The 27,234-nt window shown below is 41.1% G+C and overlaps 1 long non-coding RNA gene across 1 annotated transcript in view; it reads left to right on the top strand.

The window, feature by feature from the left end:
* Nucleotides 1–26,155, top strand: part of LOC129675725 (uncharacterized) — a 36,952-nt gene extending 10,797 nt beyond the window's left edge. The window contains exons 2-3 of the long non-coding RNA XR_008719985.1: nt 9,906–10,000; nt 25,497–26,155. This is a non-coding gene — a long non-coding RNA (uncharacterized LOC129675725). The remainder of the gene's footprint in view (nt 1–9,905; nt 10,001–25,496) is intronic.
* The last annotated feature ends 1,079 nt before the right edge of the window (nt 26,156–27,234 follow it).

Raw genomic sequence — 27,234 nt, 5'->3', positions numbered from 1 at the left:
TTATATTATATTATATTATATTATATTATATTATATTATATTATATTTATTATATTATTATATCCACACGGGTTTGGGCCAGGGCAGGCATGCCAGGTAAGGGATGGGTTCCCAGATCCAGGCCCAGCAAATATAAAGAAGGCCAGTGCTCAGTGGCCCTAGACCAGGCCCCCAGGGTCACAGCTCATGGCCATGCGCTGGCAGCTTTAGCTGGCTGACTAGGGCTGAGGGTGGAAAAGCTTCTGATACCAGGATGTTGAGGTACTGACAGAGGCAGAAAACAAGTGACCCAACTCTAGTTATAATAGGGCCTTGTAATATATAATACAATATAATATAAGAGATTATATGTGCTCTTCCAGCCTTCCTGAGCTCAATTCTCAGCAACCACATTGTGAATCACAATCATCTATAGTGAGATCTGGTGCCCTCTTCTGGTGTTGAGGTGTACATGCAGGCAGAATATTATAAACATGAAAAAGAAATCTTAAAAAAAAAGGCTAAATGGACTTCTTCCTTTCCAGGATAGAAGGGAGCAGATATTGGGTGCGGGCCAGGGGGAGGGTAAACGAGCAATTCCATTTTCCTTTTCTCCAACAAGAGATGCACTGGAGATTAGCTCCCCAAATCCCTGTACATCCCCAGACACTGAGCCAAAGACATCATCTTTGGAATTGTCCACTGAATGCTGGAATGACTCAAGACACCCCAGCTGCTGCCATGACCACAAGGAGATTCCTGAGGAGAAAAAAGGCTTTTCACTATACCCTGGTTGGGCAGACACCAGAAGGAGGCCAAGTGGGCACAGAAAGACTTCCGTTTGTGGTGTTCTCTACATCAAGTGGGAGTCTAGGCTCAGACTAGAGAGTCAGGGCCATCTTCTCTCCACCTTGACCATAGTTGGAAAATTCGGTTGACATCAGAGAAAGCTGGTTTCAATGCATCCTGCTCTGCCAGCTGAGATTTGGTTTTTACTCAAAAAAAAAAAAAAAAAAACACTGTATAACTGATCTGTAAAATCATTTTATTTTATATGTGTGCATACCTGCATGTATGTGAGTATTAATTAAGGCCTGAACTAGGTGGGTGGAGAAGTCCAGGAATGCCCTGAGGAGAAGAACCGCCTTACTGCATTCTTTCCCCACCCACTAGAGATACAGTTGCTAGGAAACTGGCCCATCCCCCTAGGGAGAGACACCAGGTCATTAATGGTCTGGGGACCTTCCTATAGCCAATCAATTCAAAATGTAGCATTTTGACCAATAGATGCTTGCCAGGCAGAAATCTCCCCTGCCTTGGGCATGCTGGGAGGGACCAGAATCTTTAAATCACCCAACTAACCTGAGCACAGGGTTCTTGGCTCTCACTGCTTCAGCGGAGTCTGTTTATTCCTGGTCTTTTGGGGTTCGTGAACTGGGCAGAACATATGTACATATAAGTGGTCAGTGTCTGTGGAGATCAGAAGAGGGTGTCAGATCCCCTGGGGCTAGAGTTACAGACAGTTGTGAGCCACCAGGTAGGTGCTAGGATCTGAACCTGTAAAAGCAGGTGGTGCCCTTAACCTCTGAGCCATCTCTCAGACCCATAACTTATTTTTTTTAAATAACATATTTACTGGGCTTGGTGTCATAACCCCTATTAAGCCAGCATTTGGGAAGCTGAAACAAAAGGGTACAAGTTTAAGAGCAGCCTAGCCACATGGTAAGACTCTCTCTCTCTCTGCCTGTCTGTCTCTCGAACACACATGTATACAAACACACTAGAAAAGGATTTTGTTTTGTTTTTTCAAGACAGTCTTACTCTGTGTAGTCCTGGCTGTCCTGGGCTCACTTTGTAGACCAGGCTGGCCTCAAACTCACAGAGATCCACCTCTCTCTGCCTCCCCGAGTGCTGGAATCGCAGGCATGCACCACCACACCCAGCTCGTACTTTCTATTCTTTAAAAACGTCACCTTTCATGACTCTTTGTTCCTCCTACAGCACAAAACCTCCCAGTGGGGATGCTGGAGGAATGGAAGAATGGGCAGTTCCCACTGGGCAGATAGGAGTCAGTGACCTGACAGGCATCCCAAAGGCAAGGTTTGGCTCAGTAGACTAGCACAGTACTATCTGTTCCAACAGCTCCTCGGTGTTGGCCAGAGACCAAGAGTACATTTGCCTGTGGCAGACACGGTTACCTAGAACTAGGATTTCATAGATGAGTGAGAGGGGGAGGGAACAAAACCATGGAGGTAGAGGGAAATTTTCACCCAAGGGAAAAAGAAGCCCTGAATGGAGGTCAGCAAAAAGGGTCAACTGTAGCCAATGAAAGACCGTGGTTGGATGTGCCTCCGTCTCAAAAGGTACCAGAAAGTTGCCAGACACTCAGTGGTCAATCCTCCCTGACCAAGAGAGACGTCTATGCTGACCAATGAGGGGAACTCACCAATCCAGCAGGTGTTGCATGTAGGAGGTAGCAATCTGGTTGCTGGAAAGTGGGTCTCAGGCTAATTTGAAATGAAATAGGTTTCCAGCAGTTCCGGTGGTGGCACTGGTGCTGGCAGCAGCCACCACATGGCATGACCTCTAAAAGAGCCTATTCCTGGCCAGAGGCACCAATATTAGCATTGTGCAGTAGGTTCATAAATCACACCATTCGACTGGTTCCACATGAAAGGTTTTATTAGGGGAAGGGGTTATCACAGAGACCGTCTCTGGGCAAGGTGCGAGAGACAGAGACAGAGAGAAGGAGGTGTGAGTCCTTTTACAAGGTGACCCAGAGCATGCACAGGTGGCCTCACAGATATCCCATTTGTCAGGTCCTTTGGGGGCTGGCCCTAGAGATGCCTGCTTATGGATCCCAGCACTACCAGCTTGACACGTCTATGCAGCCACTTTAAACTGATAATGACAAGAAGGAAGCGGAAGTACTCTTGGCGGAAGCAGAGTGACCCTTTAAAAGTGAGCCTGGAGGTCTTTTCTCGGGTTCTCTGCAGGAGGATCTGAAATTATTTCTAGAAACGCATGGTCCTGTGTTGGTAACAGGCAGTCCCTGACATGACAAGTAAGAGCAAGCTGTGCAGTGAGTCAACTTCCCTGAGTACAGCCTTGCAAATGGAGCTGTGAGCTGGGTATTTTAGCTGGGTCCTGTGGCTGCTGGTGGCCAGTAAGGATTATTCCAAACTGAGAGTATGTGGGGGCCTCCTTGTTTGGAAGTTGTATTACTTTAAACTTTTTCTTAAGCTTAAGCAACTTTTTAATAATGTCAAAAGTTTCGTATATTAACGTGCAGTGTTTTAATATCAGTTTTTTGTGCATGAAGTGTGTCTCATATTAAACATACTTTTTATGATTTTTTTAAAGGTTCCTACGCTGTTTAGAGTGGTTTAAGTAGAAGGTATCAGTGACACGTGGTCAGTGACAATTCTAACTCTTCATGGTGTTATGAGCAGGAGATGATAGAAACATGAATGGAACTGCTCCATCCCCAAGCCGCCTACAGTTTATCGGAGAAGAATGTGTGGTCAGTCATATGATACAATGTAGCATAATGTATGGGACGTATGTATGGAAAGACAGAAGCTTTATCAAAAGCACCCAAAGACTGCCAGGTTTAGTAAACAAGGAGGAGTGAAAGGAAGTGACGTAGGTAAAGGTGGAGCTAGAGCCTGGAGCCCCGCCGCCCCATCTGAGCGAAAGCCTTTAGTCTCTAGGGAATGGGAAAACCTTAGGAGGCTTTCTACAGTGTCTTTTCCACACCATTCCCACCAGAGAGTAAGTCTTGTCCAATGTATGTCATTTAAAAATAATTTTAAAAGTACATAGAGGAGTTTCTAAGTCACTTAAAATTGACTCTGTCCCCTTCTCTCAGAGCTGTTTCCTTGGAACCAGCTGTCTGTCCAGGAATGGCAGAATGCAGTAAATTTAGTAACAAGATCCTGTGAAGAACAAGGTCCTATGAAGAAATTAAGCTGGCCCACAAACGTAGCCTGGCTCTATAGAATCAGGGGCCAAGGCAGAAGTGATGTTTTATCCCCTTCTCTTTAACAGAGCATTGGCTTATTTTAACAAGGAAATTATCCATGAGCTTTGCTGAATTCTTTTGTGTGAACCGTTTTCTGAGGCCATGGAGACAACTGATTTTAAAATCAGTGGTTCTTACAGTATTTACAAAGTCATCAGTTTTATTACAAGATATATGAGGTTAGAACTGGTATGATTCAAGGGTCTGTGATCCCCAGATTTGATCATTAATCCCACGATAATGGGTATCTTGGCAGTTTTCTCTTTAAACACACCAAGAATAATGTGACAGCGTCATCTTCCACATGTTTTGATAAAGATCACTGATTGTCTTATTTCTTGCAAAGCACTTCTGCCTATAAATAAGGGAACCTTGAGACAGTTACAGATTTAACTAGGTATTGAGTTTTTCAGTGCCACCTACAATCCATCAGTTACATCCAGCTGAGGTTCTTAGATAAGTCAAAATGGAAGGGACAATTTTTGTAAAAGGGAGCAGAGTCCTTCCCTTGTGGGGCAACATGCTTCACATGTGTATCCTCAAAGCTGCTCAGAGTCAGGAAAGTTTCCTTTCCATCTTGCCAGGCTCACAACTCAGCATCAGTGTAGAGAGGCGGTGTCTAACTATTGCTCCTCTGTGCTTCCCTGGCAGTCTGCTTTGTGCTCTATGCCGCATCTGGCCTCAGTTTGCAGGCTGTGAAAACCAAACCTATTTTATTCATGACCTTTACTGAAATTAAAATTTTCAGTTCTGCTGTGCAGCTATCTCTTTTGGTGGTACAAATAGTTACAAGATTTCCCTTTACCTCTGTAGGCATCCAGCCTCATTGGGAACTTAGAAAATCAGGTGGTCTTTCATCTTTGGCCTGAGTGAGTTCTAAACCTCCAGGTAGGAGTCTGTTTTCCAGAGACCAGCATATGGCCTAAGGACAAGATTTTAGATAGCAGGTAGTGTGTGTAATTGCACCCCGAAGTGTGGCACAGCATGTTCCACAGGCATAGGCCTTTTACTGCTATTGTCACTTGTGTGCCCTCCTGTGCCTTCCTGACCTTAGAAACGTTAGTGCCCAGCACCTCGCTTTGTTCATTAGCTTTCTGAGCTTGATGTCGCCTTTACCCTCTTGCTGCTGTTCCCTTGCTAGAGGCATGCGCCCCCATTCCTGCCTTCCCTTTGCAGTTGTGTGAATGACCACAGCGCCAGGGGCATCTTGGCCGAGAGTGGCCTAGCTTCCCACAGACTCCCCCATAGGGCGGTGAAGATGCAGACTCCAAAAGGACCCAGCTTACTTTTCCCTCTATATCCTAGCGCTGATAACCCTTTTCATAAACTGCTTCTCAAGACTGTCGCAAGGCCACACCCCATCCTGAACGCGCGCCCCTTTTCTTTGCTGTGCCACTTCAGCCACAGTTGGTTGAACCGCTGCACTTTTATTCTTGTCCTTCATTTCTGCCTTTCAGGTGCTTCTCTCTAAGACACCACCGATCCCTTCTTCTCTCCTAATTATGATTTGCTGACTGTAACCAGAGCAGGATGCAGTGTCTGGGTTTAAAGTTCTCAGGAAATGCTCTCTGGCTTACCTCTCCTTCCCTCCCCTGGAGGGGCTTGCCATTGCCCTGTTGCGGTCCTCTTCCCTAACTGTCATGTGGGTTAAGTTCATAGGCCACTCGACTTCTTAGTACTTACTTATTTTTCTGTTTATCTATTTATTACAATTTATTCACTTTGTATCCAAGCTGTAGCCCCCTACCTCCTTCCCTCCCAATCCCACTCTCCCTCTTCTCTTCCCATACCCTTTCCCTAGTCCACTGATAGGGAAGGTCCTCCTCCCCTTCCATCTGACCCTAGCCTATCAGATCTCATCAGGAGTAGCTGCATTGTCTTCCCCTGTGGCCTGGTAAGGCTGCCCCCACCTCAGGGGGAGGTGATCAAAGAGCCAGCCACTGAGTTCATGTCAGAGACCGTTCCTGTTCCCCTTACTAGGGAACCCACTTGGAGACTGAGCTGCCATGGGCTGCATCTAGAACACCTGCATTCGAATTCTTAGTACTGAGCACAGTGTCAACTAGGGAGCTGGTGCTCAGCAAGAATTTGATATGAATCAGAGTATGTGGTGAGGATGAGAATGAGAGAGAATGGAGGTTAATTATTTCTCTATCAGTAGTTACCACTTGAAATTTCAGTATTTTGAGATGCTTATACTTAATTTTTTAAAAGTCTTTTATACTTTTAATTTTCAAGTCACACCTGTTTTACATTGAAACATGATATAAATATATATATATATATGTTCAATTGAAAGTGAAAAAAATTAAAACTAATTTTTAAAGTACAATATTTTTCTAGACAAATAAGTACTAATGTTTTCTATTTTGTACTTTTCAACTTTTCTCATGCCATTCATGACCCATTAAATCGATTCACAAATTGTGTAGGTGAGAGTCAGCACTTTGAAAGCTATTTCCATAAAAACTCCATCTACCTTGCTGCAGGATGAAGACTTGACGTGCTGGCTTCAAAGTTGAGTCAAGCAGTAGCATGTACATACCAGGAGATTTTTGCAAGTAATTGACTCATACAAATGGGCTGTGCAGGAACCACCGTAAAACTGGGAAGCCAACTGGAACACCAAGGCAGAGATGCAGTTGCAATCACAGATAGGCTTTTTTATCTCCAGGAAACTGGTCTTCAGACTAATCAATTGATTGAATCAGGACCAACAATTGCTAAAAATATTTTCCCCTAAAATCTACTAATGTGGACTTTAATCATATCTACAAAGTACCTTCTTGATGGCATTTCACATTGTGTATGAGTTTGGGATAGCCTGGGAACAATTGTGAGCAATAGCCTGAACGCATCAAAAGACCATCACAGGAATGAAGGGGTCTGTCTTCAGCTCTGTTTGTCTGAGGATCAGAATCAACTTTAGCTTACCTACCGCTACCATGTATCACAGTGCTTTCTTCCTCATCCTTAAGTTAACCTGTGATCCTTGCCTTCCTGTTTGGCTCATTCAGCAGCTCATTTTTTTTTCCTTTGCTATAATTAAATACATGGGACTGAGTACTTTAATAGGACATTTGATAGGGTCACAGTTCTGAAGGTTCTTGGGTGTGCCACTAATCTCAGTGTGGTTTTGGTGAAGGCCTTAAGGCAGATGGCATCACAGGCAGGAGATGCCAGAGGGAAAGATCATGTCACCGGACAGGATACCACAATCCTCTCCAAATACAGCATCCTCAGGTGATCAGAGACTCTTATTAGACCCTACTCCTTAAAGGTTGTACACCCTTTCCATGCTTCTACCCTGGGGATCAAACATGTAACACAGTAAATCAGGAGGGAATTAACCCAAATTATAGCTCAGATACAGTAGCTGCCAGTTCAGCCTCATTCATGGTTTGGTGTTTCTTCAACTGCTGGTGGTCAACATATACTTTCTAGAGGTTCTATGACTTCCTCATGGTAAGTATCTTTTTGCTTAAAGTACATGTTTATTCAGATCATCTCTTTGAATGGGCTGTTGCATCTGGTTTCCAGTCTAATGTTGGATTTAAGGTGTCATTCCCAAGGTTAAGAACTCAGAGTTTGAGATTCTTAGTTCCCCATAAAAGATGTGAATACCCTTGGAAATTTTGTTTGTCAAGTGTGAACTTGTCAGTCATTCCTGAGAACCTTGGTGTGGTGTGGCTGGTACCCACTTTCCCTGTCTGACCTTCCCTTTCCTCTCCAGTTCCGGGAAGTTCAGAATAGCTTCCCTTTGTGGGCTGTTAGAACCACTTCTTGGCACTTATAATGGAAGAAGCAGCTAGAGCCAACTACTAGACAAATGCTAGAGCAGAAACCACTTTATCACTCACCCTAATGTGTTTGTTAGAAAGCACTCACTTTGGAAAGTGACCAATTAGCTATTCTTCATAGAAAATTGCCCCCACCAGACGAGGTATCATTTGGGATAATTAGTCTTTTTTTTTTTTTTTTGAATGCAGATACATGTTCATTGGAAACTGTACCAAGGCCACAAATTTACTCCATATTGGCTACCAGTTGTCAGCTTGCAAAGCATATGTCTCTTATTTAAAATTAAAAAAAAAAACACTGAGCTGAAAGAGAACATTATTAATTTCTCATGAAAATGTTATTGTTTGTAAAACACTAAAAAAAAAAAAAATGACCAATTAGTAGAATGCCTAATTCTCTGTTAAATTGTCCACTAGGGGAAAAGTCATTATTTTGGGCTATTCCTAGAATTTTATAAGTTTGAACCTAAGTTTTTATTCTTTGTGAACTACATTTATAAGAACTTAAAAATATCTTATAGTACTTTAACAACACATATGTGTAGATAATGGCAGTGATTATATTGGATTCTGTTCTGTTCTAAATAAGAGATATGAAACTTTCTGATTAATTTTACTTCACTGAAAATGTCTGAGCCTGCAAGATGGCTCGTAGCAATAGCCCTTTCTGTGCAAGTCTGGCAGCCTGAGTCAGCATCCAGAGCCCACATAAAGGCAAGAGGAGAGAACTGACTCCACAAAGTTGTCCCCCGACCTCCACATGCATGCCAGCACACACAGTTCATCACACAAAATTGTAATAATAACACATTTTAATTAATTAATTAATTAACTTGTTTGTTTGTTTTTGAAACAGAATCTCACTATGTAGCTCTGTCTGGCCTGGAACTTGACATGTAAGCCAGCCTGGCCTGAAACTCACAGCGCTCTACTGCCTCCATTTCCCAAGTGCCGGGGTTAAAAGTGTGTGCCACCATGCCTGGCAATAATACATTTTTAAAAGAAAATTTTTATGTGTATGCTTTTAATACCACTTATTTTTACAAATATGTATCTATGCACATACATACATATATATTAAAATTTAGCCTTTTATGTGCAGTATATGTACATACTGGCTTTTGCAGTCACTAAAACTACTTGGAATTTAAATCCTCTATATTTGGTTTTTAATTATCTCTGAGGATGAGACAGTAGTGCCATCATCAATTCAAAATGTATGCTTAATTTTATCATAGGGTCTCTCTGTAAATTCACTTCTATGACTATATTGAGCAATGACAACTTTCATCATTTCAAATAATACAAGAATAATAGTATCAAGCTGTATATATTAAGGTGAGTCGATATAAAGTCTGGTATGCTTTTCAGAATTTTCACTAAATCTGAAGACCAACTTTGCTTATTCTTTCTGTAGCTCTAGATAAGAACTGATCTTGGAAAGTGATCTCTTTGTGTTGTGTAAGGGGAGGGCTACCTGCCAAGTGGGTCATGTGACAGGTGAATTCAGTGCCACTACCAGTTGCCACCCCCAGGTGCAATACTTAAAGGGGCGCTGGGGAGAAGGCCTGGGACAGCCTAGGCATGTGAACTAGTGTTCATCTCCTCCTGATGCCCCTAGGGCCTAGGCTTCTGAGAGTGGGCAGACTGACTGGGAGAACAGGAAATGTGGCCCTTGAGAGCTCTGTGGGTTTGGGTCTGACCCCTCACTATTTGTTTTAGTGAGGTCAGTCAGGTGGGTAGTGGCATCTAGGTCTTGGCTTCAATTTCTGTGTCTTTAACTGAGTGTTTGCTACTGCACTGCATTAACAGGTGCTTCTTCCGGACGGTGGAGTAGCTAAGACACGCACATGTTCTAAATTGTCCCAGTGTCTAACAGATGTTTAGTCTTACTCATAATACCTGTCCATTGTAAGTCAAAGGGAAGCTCTTTGTGTCATTGGAGTTGCTCATGTACTGAACAGTTTCAGAAGCCTGTGTCCGTTGTATTTATTTTTCAGATTGTAGCAATGCACGAAGCCTTGTAGGAGGTCTTTGCCCTAAAATTTTCCTTAGACAGGAAGTGACATATATTGTTTTATTTTTTTTTCCTCCCAACCTAGTGGCCAGTGGTGTTTACATAGCTATCCCCTATGCAAGAAAGATGTGCTCATGAGAAGGACCAGAAATATTGCTCCGCGTGCTAACATCTTCATAGGTAGGTAAACTAACTTTCTTTTGTTTAGTTGTGGATTGTAGGAGGAAGCTTAGTGTGTATATGAACAATCATAGATTGACCACAAGGGATGAGGGGCAGGATTGAGCCTGGGGTAGCCCTGCCTAGTGTGATACTTTCACTGACTAGTCCAGGGTGCTCTTAAAGAGCAATCTTCTTGCCTCAGCCTGTGGACTCCTGAGATTATAGATATGACCCACCATACTCAGCTTACAAATGGACTTCTTACCTTCATTTTTCAGGTGATGGTTTTTTGTTGTTGTTTTCAGTTGGTTGGTTGGTTTTTTGTTTTCATTTTTTGGATGTGTTTGTTTGTTTGGTTGGTTGGTTGGTTGGTTGATTGGTTGGTGTTTCAAGACTGTTTCTCTGTGTCGTCTTGGCTGTCCTGGACTTTCTTTGGAGACCAGGTTGGCCTCAAACTCACAGAGATTCACCTGCCTCTGCCTCCCCGGTGCTGGGATTACAGGTGTGCGCCGCCACACCTGGCTTCAATTTATTTTTTACATGTACTAATCTTTAGACTCCTCCCCATTTCCACCATACTGCTGAGTCCAGGGTTGTTACACTGTGTGGATCAGCATATAAGGGAGACTACCCACCATATCAACACGTCAGATTGGGGGATCCCTCACAAATCTCCCTTTGCTAAAGTATACTGCAGTAATTATCTCTTATCCAAACAGACAAAATGTTCATGCTGTTCTTCTCACCCTTATTTAACTGAACAGGGAATAAAGTTTTGGCTTATGTGAATGCCTACTAAAGCATGTAGGAATAGAGACTTGAAAAATTAGTAGAGGGATAATGTGATAGCTTGACTATGTAAAAAACACAATGAGTTCAACTAGATGAACATGTGGATCCTAGTCGTCCATCCTTCACACACTCCACAGAGTTGCTTGTTTATGGGGGAATGTTAAAAAACAAAACCAAAACAAACAGAAACTTACCATCAGCTATTGCTATGAATGAAGGCTTGGCCTCAGAGTGGTATGCAGGGACTAGGTCTTAAAGACTTGAGGGCTGGTCTAGACGCCAGCAACTTGACTATGGAACTGAGCCCTTCTATGCATAAGGTCTTGAGAACTGTCCACACTGCAAAGCTTGTGGCCCAGATTCATGGCCCACTGTATTTCATACACCAGAAAAATTGTACCCCGCCCCCAACACCCTGTCCAAACTGCAGTCCTGGCTCAGAAGCCAAAAAGCTTTTGTAATTTAGTGGTTTAAGTGTGGAAATTATGATGCTACCTATGTAAAATGCTCTAAATGCCAGGAGGAGCTGAGCCCACTGTAGGTGCAAACTCCAGTCCTATTTCTGCATGCTTTTAAGAAAAGTGCATTTCTGTTGCTGGAAAGTCCAGGTTTTGTAGCCATTTGGAGGGCTTTTTGACAGCTAACTTTAAGAGGCAGGTCAGTAGGCTAATGATCGCCAGTGTTGAGCAATGTTATTCTACGTGTTTCTGGAAAGGCAATTTTTTCCCAGATGATATTAACATTTCAATCAGGGGGCTAAAGTGGAATGTACTTCATACTATGCTGGAGCCTTGTGGATAAATTGAAGATCTTCTAAGAAACAAAGAATTTTGCCTTTGGACTTCACCCACAACACCAACTCTTTTCTCTCCTGTTTGGAGACAATGGTAAATCACAGCTTTTTTGTTGCCCTTTGAACTACTTTGTTTCTACCGTTCATTATGTGAAAGCCAGGGCATTGTTGGCTGTTTTATTGTTTAGTTTTGTTTCCTTTTTTTCTAGTGACCTACACTCGACCTACAGTTCATGAAGCAAATCTTCCCTTACTAACTTCCTAGTGAGCATTGTTTTCTGACTTTCACATTTTTCATGTAAAATTTGGAAAATGGACCTTGTCTTTATCTGCCTGCCTTAACCCACTACATCAGATTTTAGAGTTGATCACTTGTATAAAGTTGTTAAAGAGCTGAAGAGAATCTGTGTAGTTTTATATTTTTTTCCAAATTACTTAAGTACATATGACGTAATATCCATGGATCTGGCTGGTGTTGGGAGCTGTTCGCCTTCTAGGATCCCCACTCACATAGCCACACACTAGGATTAGCTAGCACTCATTTGAAATATCCTAATTAAAACTCTGCACTCCAAAGAAAAATCTTTTAAATTCATTAAGACAGCTTATTAAATGAGGCAAGTTACAAATGGTGAAATGAGTGATGTGGAAGAGGGGTAAACTGGTTCAAAAACATTTTATATAAAGGGACTTCGAGCAGGAGAAGCCAGTGTGTTTCTGGCTCTTGGACTGATGCCTAACTGGAGTCTTTGGTCCTGTGTCCTGGCATGTAAGAATCTGTTGATTGATGCAAATAAGGAGCTAGACGCATCCTACTGAAGAATAGTACAGCTGGTTTATGAAAACCTATTACACAAATTACTTTTCAGAATGACTTAAGCACAGAAATTAGGGCTTTGCTGGATTTATAAGTTAAGCTTTTGAGTCTTTTTTGCTTTTCTGGCTCAGAATGTTTGTACATTAACACAAGTTACTTTGGGATTCTCTTTCATTGTAAGACGGTGCAAGTTTATGTAGGAGGAAACTAACACCCTCACCTCTTTAGAATCTCCATGGACTGTTAACATTGAACCCCAACAATCTGGAAATCATGGCTGCCAATCTGTCCTTCTTTTCAGCACAAACATCTCCATTCCCTAGTCTACTACACACTGTTCTTGTGATCGCAAAGCAGCACACTGGCCCCAGTTCTGGAGAAGGAAGATGTTTGGGGTTACACAGAACTCCACAATGACTAGGACCCCCTTTCAGAATGTTTACCACCAAGTTTCTTTTGAACATGTACAGATGCAGACCATCTTGAGGTTGTCGGTAGTTGCCAATTAGAGTATCTTTAAGCGAGTCTATGATTCTGCCAAGAAAGCTCATGATGAATGGAGTCCATTTGTGGGAGTGTGTAAGCATTTGGCTTATCCCCAGCGGCACTGTGCAGAACCATCTTCTGGAACTCAGCATGCTAGAACCTGGGACAGCTTCCGAATTTGATCTGTCAAGAAGATTAAACAGAAGGAAGTCCGCAGCTGCATTCGAGACTTGTGGAAGCACTGTGGAGATTCTGTCCAGTCTGTATTTACAGAGAATGTGGGATTTCTTTTGTTCTGCATTGATTAAAATGTATTACAAGGAAGTAAAGGAAATATATTACTTAACATTAATAAAATCATTGCTGTTTTGATAAAAGTGTTATTCGGAGTATTGCACTTGTAAATAAGATAATGATTATAAGATAATGAATTAACTTATAATAAGCTAATTCTTACCTCATTCACATTGCACAGCCTGGGGTTCAGAAGTGTCCTTGCTTAGTATCATTGTAAACTTGTTAGTCCTGAAAGCTTGACTGCTCGGAAACAGAGATGAGGTCATGTTTTGTTTGCTTTGATCAAGCAACAGAGTACTGCTTTTTGGCACTGAATCAAGAAACTTTAAATTTAAACATCCTTTTGTTTGCTTTTCTCGGTGAACTATCACAGGAATAAGGTGAAGGTGACAGAACTAAATATATGATGCTGTTGACTCTGGGAATCCCAATACCACTCTCAGAAAGGGGGAAAGGAGAGCAGTAATGCCATGATGGTGTAAGAATTTCCCATTGCTTGATTATTATCCATGTTTTTGCAGAGTAAAATGAGCATAAAATAGTACAACTATAACAAGAAAATTGAAAGAATTAAGGCAATGTAGATGGAAGGAGAGATATTTATCTAACCCCGTCTTCCTTTCACCTCTCAGGGTCTTCCTGTCCCAGGCAAAACAGAAATTGTGAGAAGCAATGATCTGTTGTGTAATGATAGACCATTGCTCCAGACACAAGCAGGAATATTCACAGTCCAGCCTACGTTCTAATTTAAATTGCCTATGCAGAGTTTTACTTAAAGGGCATTCAGGACGATGGTAGATGAAATATTAAGAATTCCTTTAAAAGGAGATGGTGAGTAGTGTCTAGGGAAATATCATCTTTTTTGTACTGCCTTAGGAAAGCTTCTCCTAGGTCCATATTGAACCAAATGCAATTTTCTGGATTATCTCATTTTATTTTCACAACCCTCTGGGGTGGTATCATCATCATCATCACCATCATTTCATAAATAAGGAAACAAAGTCTTGCCTGATCTTGTGGCTGGCTAAAGCTACATGGCTTGAGAATTTAGAAGGCTTTAAAATTAGTATCATGCCAGGGGCAGGACAAGATGGCAGCGCCAGGAGAACACTGCATCCAAGGAGCAGGACATTTTCCATACAGCGATCAAGAGACTGAACTCTGGGCCATAAAACAACGGCAATCGTGTTTCCCATGTGAGAGGAAACCCCCAGGCATGGTAATCAGTCGGGTCCACTCTAAGGTCACCCACCCATATCCCAGAAGAGATCCCAGGTCCCGCAGGCACTAGAGCCACACACCTGTGTGTCCTGATCACCTTCCCAGGCTGATTGGTGGGCACAAAAAACACCAGAGACTGGGAGTCCCAGTCGAGAGAAAACCCCACAGGAAAGGAAGGAAATGGTACTGACTTGAGTCTTCCAGTCTTTCCCTAGAGAAAGTCTCACAGACTGGCAGGTACAAGCAGCCATCACTGAACTGGGCTCCAGCCACAGGCACAGAGAGTTGCTGTGCGCAAGCTCTTCGACACAGACAGAGCTGTGCACCCTAGGGCACCAGAAACTGGGAGTCATTGTCCGGAGAAATCCTCACAGGGAACGAAGCAAAGGGGACAGACTTAGGCCACTCAGTATATCCCTGGAAAAGGGCCTACAGACCTGCCCAACCCAGGGACCTGCTGTGTGCCAGATAACCTGCTGTTACCAGGAAAGCAGTACCCACCGGCCACAGATTACTGATTGGGTACTGGGGCACAGAGCCCCAACCTCAGACCTACAGAAGCCCGGAATCCCTGAGATCAACTCCCAGATACTGCTCCAAGGGGCAACCAGTTACCCCTAACAAAACCACAGGACACACAGGTTACAGCAGCAACTCACTAAACTTACAGCAAGAAACCCAGAAGCAGGGCAGCTGTCTTCAGGACTTCTTCAGGTGAGAGGAGAGCCCTCTCAACTAACAAGGACCACAGTTACCACTCAGGTCTCTATGCCTGAGGTGAGCAGCGGCAACTCCTGAAAAACACCGGCCATCCAGTGACTATACCCAAAAAGCTGAGAAGGCTTCCTTCAGGAAATACCATCTTCCGGCCAAGAGGATTCTCTCCACCACAGGATCCCAGGAACCACCATAAACTAACTCCAAACACCTAAGATAGCCCAATGCATAGAGGCCAGCATAAAAGCTCAACCAACAAAAGACAGAGCAATATGGCATCTCCAAAACCCAGTTATCCAGGGGCAAGTAGCCCTGGACACCCCAGCATAATTGAAATTCAAGAAGATGACCTAACATCTATGCTCTTGAAGAGGATAACAGAGGAAACAAATAAAATGCGTAAAGAACTGGAGGAAGATAAACTCAAACAGATTATGGCCATCCATAAAGAAATAGAGGAAGTTGCAGCCAAACAGTTTATGGCCTTTAGAGAGGAAATGCTTAAATCACTGAAAGAAATAAAAAAAAAAAAACCAGAGGATTATTCAAACAAACAGCTGAAGGAATTGAAGGAAAATACAGTCAGACAGGTGAAGGAAGTCAACAAAACGTCTCAAGATCTGAAGATAGAATTGGAAAAATTAAAGAAAACACAAATGGAGGAAATTGTGAAGAGAAAGAACTTAGGGAAGAAAACAGAAACTACAGAGGTTAGCATAACCAATAAACTACAAGCGATGGAAGAAAGAATCTCAGGTGTGGAAGATACAATGGAAGAAATAGATGGATCTGTCAAAGAATATGTTAAATCTAAAAAATTCTTGACACAGACCGTCCAAGAAATTCAAGACAACATAAAAAGACAGAACCTAAGAATAATAGGAATAGAGGAAAAAGAAGATTCCCTGCTCCAAGGCCCAGAAAATATCTTCAACAAAATCATTGAAGGAATTTTCCTCAACTTAAAGGAGAGGATAATAAGAATACAAGAGGCCTACAGAACACCCAATAAATTAGACCAGGGAAGAAAATCCTCCAGCCACATAATAATCAAAACAGTAAGTATACAGAACAAAGAAAAAATACTAAAAGCTGCAAGGGAAAAAGGCCAAGTAATATATAATGGCAAACCCATTAGAATCACACCTAACTTTTCAACACAGACTATGAAAGCCAGAAGGGCCTGGACGGATATCATGCAGACCCTAAGAGAACACAGATGTCAGCCCTGGCTACTATACCCAGCAAAACTCTCAGTCCTCATAGACGGAGAAAACAAGATATTCAATGACAAAAACAAATTTCAACAATACCTACACATAAATCCAGCATTACAGAAGAAACTAGAAGGGAAAATACTACCCAAGAAAACTAGCTACTTTCAAGAAAACACAGGAAATAATTAACCTTACTACAGTAAAACAAAAAGCAACCAAGCACACAACCTTATGACCACAGCCAACATCAAAATCAAAGGATCTAACAGCCACTGGTCATTAATCTCTCTCAACATCAATGGACTCAATTCTCCAATAAAAAGACACAGACTAACAGAACAGATGCATAAACAAAACCCAGCAATCTGATACATACAAGAAACACACCTAAGCCACAAAGATAGACATTACCTGAGGGTAAAGGGTTGGAAGACAGCTTTCCTAGCAAATGGACCCAAGAAGCAAGCAGGAGTAGCCATTCTAATATCTGATAAAATAGACTTTGAACCAAAATTAATCAAAAGAGATGGGGAAGGACACCTCTTATTCATCAAGGGAAAATTCCACCAGGAAGACATCACAATCCTGAACATCTATACCCCTAAACAAGGGCACCACATTTGTAAAAGAAACATTGATAAAATTTAAACAACACATAGATACACACACACTAATAGTGGGAGACTTCAACACCCCACTCTCAACAAAGGACAGGTCAACAAAACAGAAATTAAACAAAGAAACAATGTCTCTGACAGAGGTCATGAATCAAATGGACCTAACAGGCATTCAGAGAACTTTACACCCAAACACAAAAGAATTTACCTTCTTCTCAGCACCTCATGGAACCTTCTCCAAAATAGACCATATAGTTGGTCACAAAGTGAGCCTCAACAGATACAAGAAGATTGAAATAATCCCTTGTATCCTGTCTGATCACCATGGAATGAAGCTGGACTTCTACAACAACAGAAATAGCAAAAAGCCTACACACACACATGGAAACTGAACAACTTGCTACTAAATGACAGCTGGTTCAGGGAAGAAATAAAGAAAGAAATTAAAGTCTTCCTAGAACTCAATGAAAATGAAGACACAACATACCCAAACTTGTGGGACACAATGAAAACAGTGCTAAGAGGAAAGTTCATAGCACTAAGTGCCTTCAAGAAGAAATTCAAGAAAGCTCATTTAAACAACTTAATGGCTCACTTACGAACCCTAGAAAAAGAAGAAACAGACACACCAAAAAGGAGTAGACGACTGGAAATAATCAAACTCAGGGCTGAAATCAATCAATTAGAAACAAATAAAACAATTAAAGAATCAATGAAACCAAGAGCTGATTCTTTGAGAAAATCAACAAGATAGACAAACCCTTAGCCAAGCTAACTAAAAGTCAGAGAGACACCATCCAAATCAACAAAATCGGAAATGAAAAGGGGAACATAACGACAGACACTGAGGAAATCCAAACAATAATTAGGACTTACTTCAAAAGTCTATATGCTACAAAATTTGAAAATCTAAATGAAATGGACAAGTTTCATGATCGATTCAACTTACCAAAGCTGAATCATGACCAGGTAAATTGATTAAATAGTCCTATATGCCCCAAGGGAATAGAAGCGGTCATCAAAAGTCTCCCATCCAAAAAAAAGGCCGGGACCAGATGGTTTCAGCACAGAATACTACCAGACCTTCAAAGAAGAGCTAACTCCAGTTCTCTTCAAACTATTCCACAAAATAGAAACAGAAGGAACATTACCAAACTCATTCTATGAAGCCACAGTCACCTTGGTACCTAAACCTCACAAAGACCCAACAAAGAAAGAAAAATTCATGCCAATCTCCCTTATGAACATTGATGCAAAAATACTCAACAAAATACTTGCAAACCGAATACAAGAACACATCAAAGCTATCATCCACTATGATCAAGTAGGCTTCATCTCAGGTATACAGGTGTGGTTCAACATACAGAAATCCATCAATGTGATCCACCATATTAACAAACTGAAAGAAAAAAAAAACTACATGATAATCTCCCTAGATGCTGAAAAAACATTTGAAAAAATCCAACATCCATTCATGTTTAAAGTATTGGAGAGATCAGGGATACAAGGCACATATCTAAACATAGTAAAGGCCATATACAGCAAGCCTATAGCCAACATCAAACTAAACGGAGAGAAACCTAAAGCAATCCCACTGAAATCAGGGACAAGACAAGGCTGCCCACTCTCTCCATATCTCTTCAACATAGTTCTGGAAGTCCTTGCTAGAGCAATAAAACAGCTGAAGGAGATAAAGGGGATACAAATTGGAAAGGAAGAAGTCAAATTATCACTCTTTGCAGATGATATGATAGTATATGTGAGTGACCCCAAAAACTCCACCAGGGAACTCCTACAGCTGATAAACACCTTCAGCAAAGTGGCCAGATACAAAATTAACTCTAAAAAATCAGTAGCCATCTTGTATACAAAAGACAAAAGGGATGAGAAAGAAATTAGGGAAACAACACCCTTCACAATAGCCACAAATGACATAAAGTACCTTGGTGTAACCCTAACCAAGCAAGTAAAATACTTGTATGAAAAAATTTTCTTCAAGTCTCTGAAGAAAGAATTAGAAGATATGAGAAGATGGAAAGATCTCCCATGCTCATGGCTTGGCAGGATTAACATAGTAAAAATGGCCATCTTACCAAAAGCAATCTACAGATTCAATGCAATCCCCATCAAATTACCAACACAATTCTTTACAGACCTGGAAAGGAAAATTCTTAACTTCATATAGAATAACAAGAAACCCAGAATTGCTAAAACAATCCTCTACAATAAAAGATCTTCTGGAGGTATCTCCATCCCTGATCTTAAGCTGTACTATAGAACAACAGTTATAAAAACTGCATGGTACTGGCATAGAAACAGAATGGTGGATCAATGGAACCAAACAGAAGACCCAGAAATAAACCCACACACTTATGGACACCTAATCTTTGACAAAGATGCCAAAACCATACAATGGTAAAAAGACAGCATCTTCAACAAATGGTCCTGGTCCAACTGGATGTCTACATCTAGAAAAATGCAAATAGATCCATATTTATCACCCTACACAAAACTAAAGTCCAAATGGATCAAAGACCTCGACATAAAACCAGACATATTAAATCAGTTACAAGAAAAAGTGGGGAAAACCCTAGAACTCATTGGTACAGGAGACAATTTCCTGAACAGAACACCAACAGCACAGGCTCTAAGAGCAACAATCAATAAATGGGACCTCATGAAACTTAAAAGCTTCTGTAAATCAAAGGACACCATCATCAAAACCAAACAACTGCCTACAGATTGGGAAAGAATCTTCACCAACCCTATATCTGACACAGGACTAATATCTAGTATATATAAAGAACTAAAGAAGCTGAAAAGCAGCAAACCAAGTAATCCACTTAAAAAATGGGGAACAGAGCTAAACAGAGAACTCTCGATAGAGGAATATCGAATGGCAGAGAAACACTTAAAGAAATGCACAACCTCATTAGCCATTAGGGAAATGCAAATCAAAAGGACCCTGAGATTTCACCTTACACCCATCAGAATGGCCAAGATGAAAAACTCAAGTGACAACACATGTTGGAGAGGTTGTGAAGAAAGGGGAACCCTCCTCCACTGCTGGTGGGAATGTAAACTTGTGCAACCACTCTGGAAATCAATCTGGAGCTTTCTCAGACAACTAGGAATAGCACTTTCTCAAGATCCAGCCATACCACTCCTAGGCATATACCCAAAAGAGGCTCAAGTACACAAGAAGGACATTTGTAGCAGCTTTATTTGTAATAGCCAGAAGCTGGAAACAGCCCAGATGCTCCTTAACTGAAAAATGGATGCAGAAATTGTGGTACATCTACACAATGGAGTATTACTCAGCAATGAAAAATAAGGAAATCATGAAATTTGCAGGTAAATGGTGGAACCTGGAAAGGATCATCCTGAGTGAGCTGTCCCAGAAGCAGAAAGACACACATGGTGTATACTCACTCATATAGAAATATAACATAATATAAACCTACTAAAATCTGTACATCTAAAGAAACTAATTGAGAAGACCCTGACTAAAATACTCAATCCCTATCCCGAAAGGCAAAGAGGATGGACATTAGAAGAAGAAGAAAACAGGAAACAACCTAGAAACCTGCCACAGAGGGCCTCTGAAAGGCTCTGCCCTGCAGACTATCAAAGCAGACGCTGAGACTTATAGCCAACTGTTGGGCAGAGTGCATGGAATCTTATGTAAGAAGTGGGAAATAGTAAGATCTGGAGAGGACAGGAACCCCACAAAGAGAGCAACAGAACCAGAAAATTTGAACACAGGGGTCTTCCCAGAGACTCATACTCCATCCAAGTACCAGGCATAGAGATAAACTAGAACCACTACTCAGATGTAGCCCATGGCAGTTTAGTGTCCAAGTGGGATACTTAGTAATGGAAAGAGGGACTGCCTCTGATATATCTGATTGGCCTGCTCTTTGATCACCTCCCCCTGAGGGGGGAGCAGCCTTACCAGGCCACAGAAGATGACAATGCAGCCACTTCTGATGTGATCTGATATACTAAGATCAGAAGGAAGGAAAGGAGGACCTCCCCTATCAGTGGACTTGGGGAGGGGCATGCGTGAAGAAGGGGGAGGGAGGGTGGGATCGGGACTGGAGGAGGGAGGGGCTTATGGGGGGATAAAAAGTGAATAAAGTGTAATTAATAAAATAAAATTTAATTAAAAAAAATAGTGTCATGCCAATGTGATACCATCGAAATTGAGAATACCAGAAACTGCAATGTTTTCTCAGCTGTACCCAATTTGCCTGTCTGGGTTTATTTTTCATAGGGACTTACTACACTCTAGCATAATCTTAAACAGAAATTTCTGTGTAGTCCAAGTTGACCTCAAAACTCCTGGACAATCCTTCTACCAGCTTCCCATGTGCTGGATTGTGTGAGTGAACTATCATGCCCAGCTTGAGGGTCTTATTCTTCCTTTCACATAGCTACTGAATGGATATTGTTATGGAAGAATACATGATTCCTCCTGGCTCTAACCTAGATTGCATCACTTTGAATTTTCAATTAGTTTACAGTTCTTTGAGCTAAGAAAGTCCTTTACAGATTTTATCCTAATATTTTGCTTTAAATCCTGATTTTTATTTCATCTTCATTACGGCATCAAGGCATTTCATTGTCAGGGAGCATTTTTTTCCCTTTGTTTTGTGACACCATTTCACTGTGTAACCCTAAGCTGGTCTTGTGCAGAGGGTCTTCTGCCTCGGCCCTGAGTGCTGGCATTACAGACGGGCTCAATAATTTGCATTATTTATTTCTGTGCAGTATCAGGATTGCGCCAAGGGTCTCATAATTGCCAGGCAAAGGTTTTGCTACCATATCCCCAGATTCTCAGCATTGATTTTTAATCAACCAGTTTACCAGTTTTAATACTTGTAGCATTTGTAAACTTCTCTGTAGCCTGATAATTAGAAGTCATCTTATTTTGCTTTCTATCACTATTATAATACATATAACCATCCTCTGTATTTGCATATTTTATATCCATTCAATGACTGCATGCTCAAAATATTTTAAAAAATGCATCTGAACTGTGGACTTCCCTTGCCATTATTAACTAAGTGATGTAGCATACCAACTATTTATACAGCTTTTGCATTCTTTTGTGTTATAATTAATCTAGACATGGCTTAAAGGATGTGGGAAGATATGTGTAGACTATCTCTAATTACCAAGCAATTTTGTATGATGTCCTTGTATATACATCTACAGATTTCATACCCATGGGTGTTAGAGGTGCATTTTCAGCTTCTTAATTTCCAGAAAATGGATGATATTTTGACATTAATTGCCCTGAATTTACAAATGACTATAAACTGACATTTATAACAATCTGGGAGCAATGGTAGTCTTTACAACATTAAATATTTTACCTCAGGCAAATAGAATGGGATTATATGTACGGCTTTCTATGTTTTACAAAGAAGGAAATTTTACAGTATTACAAGTAGTAATCTTGGGGCATTTTATAGGTTTTCAAAAACTATTAATGTTTTGTATTATGAACCAATTTAAATATCAGCATTGCATTACTGAACTCCAGTTTTGTTTAGAATTTTTTTGTTGATTTCCATGACTTTTCTGAGTCAGTAGTAGGTAACCCATAATAACAAATTCTGATTTTTCCAAGTCTTTATAACTTTTGTTTTGTCTCTATGCTCATGCACTTTCTCATACCACAAGTGAGCTAACAATGAAAAGTTCTTTCTGTCCAAAAAAGGAATGTTGGTAGTCCTCTGATGGCTAGATGCATCAGAGTTCTCATTTTCTGGTATTTAAGGTTCATTCGTTCTGTACCTTATAAGCACTATAACTGGAGGAGAACATTGAAGTGGTGTATAGGGTTCTGCAAAAAATACCAGGCGACGTTGACTTACTTGAAGCTGTTCTCCATACTTATTTTACACACACGTGGGTCTGCACACGTAGACACACTTATTTACTTGCTGTGGGCTAATGAAATTGTTCCGTATTTAACTATTAGTTAAACCTGGAGCTGCGGTAATGTTAGGCCTCTTGGTGGAATTAGATGTAAATAGTAGTAAATATTAATGGGATAATTTTCAGAACAGAATAGTTTGTATATATTGTTAAAGTTGACTCCCCTACACAAGGTGCTTGCGGTGCACCTGAGCATCAGTGTTTCCCTTAAATGCTGTCTGTCTGTACCTGCCCCGCCCCAGTCTCTGTCTCTACCTCTCTGCCTCTCTCTTTCCCTCCCTGTCCCTCTCTCTGTATGTGTGTCTTACTCTTGAAATATGTCTTTTTTATACTTGAATATGTGAATTATTGTTTAATCAAATATCTTCTTCTCTACAACATTTTTACTTTTATCAGACAAATTTTAAAACTGCTCTGCAGAGGCTGTGGCTGGAGAGGTGGCTCAGCTGCCAAGAACATGCATTGTTCTTCCAGACTCCTTAAGTTTGGTTCCCTGAATCTGTATAGGGCAACTACAACTGCCTGTAACTCCAGCTCCAGGGGATCCAGTTCCTCTGCTTCTTTGGTCATGTGTGCCTTCCCCAAAATAGACATATTTTGTATATCCCTCTTTTACATCAGCCATCACATTCATCTTTAGTTGATTACTCTATCTGTGTCCCTTGTGAACTGCTTGAAAGTGCCTTTTCCAGTGTCCAGCATTGAGTTGGTGTGTTAAAATTTGGTTGAATGAGTAAGTGTTAATACCAAAAGCTGGAACAGAAAGATAAAAAGGGCTTAAAGTAGTGAGTTTTGTGATTTGTTAGGGCATAGAAAGCATATTTTCTGTAGAGATAAATAAAACTCCATTATAGAGACATGCATTTTAATACAGTAATGTTTGCTATGGTGGAGAAACCTGGTAGAGAGGAAGTAAGACTCCAGAACTCATGAGATCAAAACACGGGGTGCAGCTGGAGGACTGGTCCAAACACGTCCTCTCAGACACAGAGCTGCCAAGGACACGGATGTGAGAAGTGAAGCCCATGAGCAGCCTTACTGCGTCTACCCCTGTGTGGACACTAGGTCTGTTCTCTTGTTTACTCTTAAGAAAAGACCATAAATTCCAAATGCATTTAAACTTTTATCTCAAGTAGGAGGGCCAGTTTTGGAGGGAAGAAATACATTGTTTTTCATTGTTTTTCTCTATTCAGTCTTTTTTGTTTCTATTATAGTTTTGATGTATTTTTTAAAAGCTTTTTACTACCAGGTTTTAAAAGTTTGAGGGGAGATTTGTAAAGCATTTCCAAATGTACTTTAGATGCTTAATAAATTTTGAATTGAATTGATAATGACAGCTTTTATTCTAGATAATGATTGCACTTAGTGATAGATACATTTCTTTAGTTCAGATGCTCTTCTGTGTACTGAGTGATTTGATAACTACTTTAGTCCCAGATAGGCACATTTATTATAGTTCTGTCTGAGAGCCACACATAGTCTTTTGAATGACTTAATTTAGAAATAAAGACTGTCAATATCTTATTTGTTTCACAGCCTTTGAGTGATATGTTGATAGATGTTTCCTCGAAAGAGCCAATGAAAATTTAATTTAAATCTGCACATAGGTAAAATGAGAGATGAAAGCAGTTTAGCAAAAACCAGGACAGTGTAGAATGGAAATCAATTTGTGTAATTCTGTGATTAAGATGTAATTATAGTATCATTTCACTACACTCTCAGGTAAGGATAGTCCTTACCATAGGGCAGGTTCAGTTTTGGGTTTGGTAAGATAGCTTTCGTGTAGTTTACTCTAGTTTGGCCAGGAATAGCACTTGTTACTATATTCTGAATAAATAAAGGTTGATGGGTATTACTAGTCACACAAAGCAGTCTGTGGCTACTGTTGTCTCTTCAGTTACTGAAATTCAATTACTGAAATATTCATACATTTTTAATTTAATGAGTTACTTTTATTTGGATCTAATTTTCCTTTTCCTAGTATCTTGATTAATTTTAAATATCAAACTATTGTTAAACTTTTATCAAACGATTGTTAGGAGAAATGCATCAGGGGCTGGGGCGCTGGTTCACTAGGTGAGAGAATTTGCTGAACAAGCATAAGGACCTGAGTTCAAATCCCCAGAAACCGTATAAAAATCCAGGCACTGTAACATGCACCTGTAATCTCAGAAATGCAGACAGGCAGAAGCAGGAGGCTTTGGGGACTTGCAGGCTGCCAACCCAGCTCCAATTTCAGCGATAGACCCTGACTCAAGGGAGTAAGGAGCAGAATATCCTCTGCACTCTCTGTGAGTATCACATATACACACAAACACACCACACACACACACAGCACATACACACACAGCACATATACAAGCAGACATAATCACACACAAACATACACCACACACACAAATAGACACACAAACACACACACTCAACATATACCACACTCATTTTCATACACACACACACATTTATGTAAACATACACATATAAAATTAAAAGAAACAAAGAAGAAATACAACACAGTGTTTCTTTTTTTTTTTCATGAAATTATGTAGTTTGGATACTGAATGGCATCTTTTCTGTATTTTCATTTGTTCCTGGCCTTTTACTAAAGGTTTTCAACACATACTCCAATGAAGACTATGACGGGAGAAATGATCAAGTTGGCCGTGTGGCTGCATCTGCTGAGTATGAACTTGAAAAGCGAGTAGAAAAGCTGGAACTTTTCCCGGTGGAGCTGGAGAAAGGTACAGCAGGACTCCAGTGTTTGTGTCTTCGTGTCTCTCTAGTAACAAGGTGTGTCTTTTCCAGAGCATAGCTTGTTTCTGAGTTCTTACTCAGTAAACTTGTGCCTTTCCCCGATATTGACCGAGTTTCGAAGAGTTGATGTGGATTTTGAGCAGATTCTCTACTTAATGACTTTCTCATCTCACCAGCTCCCAAACAACTCAGTTCCCATATCTGGCTGGGTTAGTGGTTCATATGGGGGGTGTGACGCAAGCGGTGTGACACAAGAGGAGGAAGCCTCAACTGAGATGGGCACTCGTGGAGGGCCGGAGCTGATGCAGACGCCACGAAGGGGAGCTTACTGGCTTGCTCATCATGGCTTCCCAGCCTGCTTCCCTGTGGAATCCAGGACCACTGGCCCAGGTGTGGCATCACCCACACTGCACTGGGTCCTCCCGCATCAACTACTAATTAAGGAACTCCTGAGTTCCCGTCTGACTATTTTTAATGATGAACTGTGATGTGGAAGTTTAAGGCAAATAAACACTTTCCTCTCTAAGTTGCTTTAGTCATGGTATTCTGTCATAGGAGTAGTAACCAAGACTAAGACAAATTGGCACCAGGGTCATGGGGTGTTGTTGTGGCAGACCTGACCATTGATTTTTGGCAGGATTATGGAACAGGACTTTGAAACTTTGAGCTGGAGAAGCCATAGTAGCCCAGACTAAACTGGTGTGTGTGAGAGAGAGACAGACATACAGACAGACAGACAGAAATGTGTCCCACTCCTTTGTTAGTGTTCCTGGAAGGGCTGTTGAGGATTAAAGTCCACAGAGAGCTGATCTTGAGGAATAGTTTCGAAGTTTTCTTGTTTGGGGTAGAGGAGGTGGTCTCAGCAGTTAAATATAGTGGCAATGGAGGTGGAAGTTTCTCTGGAAACTTAAGATTTGGAGTAACGATGCTGAAATGTGAGAAATTCAAAAAGGAACGCTCCGTTCTCCATCTCTGAGAAGAGTGAAGAAGAAAAAGAGGAAGAGGGAGTGGAGGACTTGGCAGTGAGTTTTCCCCTTGGAAATGTCAACCTGCCTGCTCCAAAAGCCTTGATGCATGAGCAGCGACGGCTGTGCTTACCTTTGTGTGAGATGGGCGCCCAGGAACTGGATTGTGTCCCTGTGAACAGAAAACTAGCAGGTCTGAGAAGCCTTTAAAATGGGGGCGGAATAACCGGATGACAAAAAGAAAAGAAAGTCACTGTTGTTAGTAAATAGTGGCTTCAAAGGGACATTCTTAAGCACATTAGCAACAACAAATTCATGGATTTTCAAATGAAAATTTGACTGCAAACATTGAGGTAACAAGCACAGCTGTTGAGACTCACATTAGTGACCTGGGGGAACAATGTAAGACATGTCCCCAGACCATTTCATATGACAGCAGACACCCAAGACAAACAGGAACGAGCACTGACACAGAAACAGAATTAAAAATAGAACAACAAAGGAGATACACACTTAATAACAATAGGAGGAAATTTTCTTGAGCAGAGAAAACAAAGCAACAACAAAAACAAAACAACAAACAAACAAAAATGCCAAATGGACCCCCAATAAAGTGGGGAAATCCTA

This window comes from Psammomys obesus, unplaced genomic scaffold (assembly GCF_907164565.1).
Source record: "Psammomys obesus unplaced genomic scaffold, mPsaObe1.curated_primary_1811, whole genome shotgun sequence".
In the NCBI taxonomy this organism is placed as follows: Eukaryota; Metazoa; Chordata; class Mammalia; order Rodentia; family Muridae; genus Psammomys; species Psammomys obesus.
This window is presented reverse-complemented; position numbering and strand designations above follow the sequence as displayed.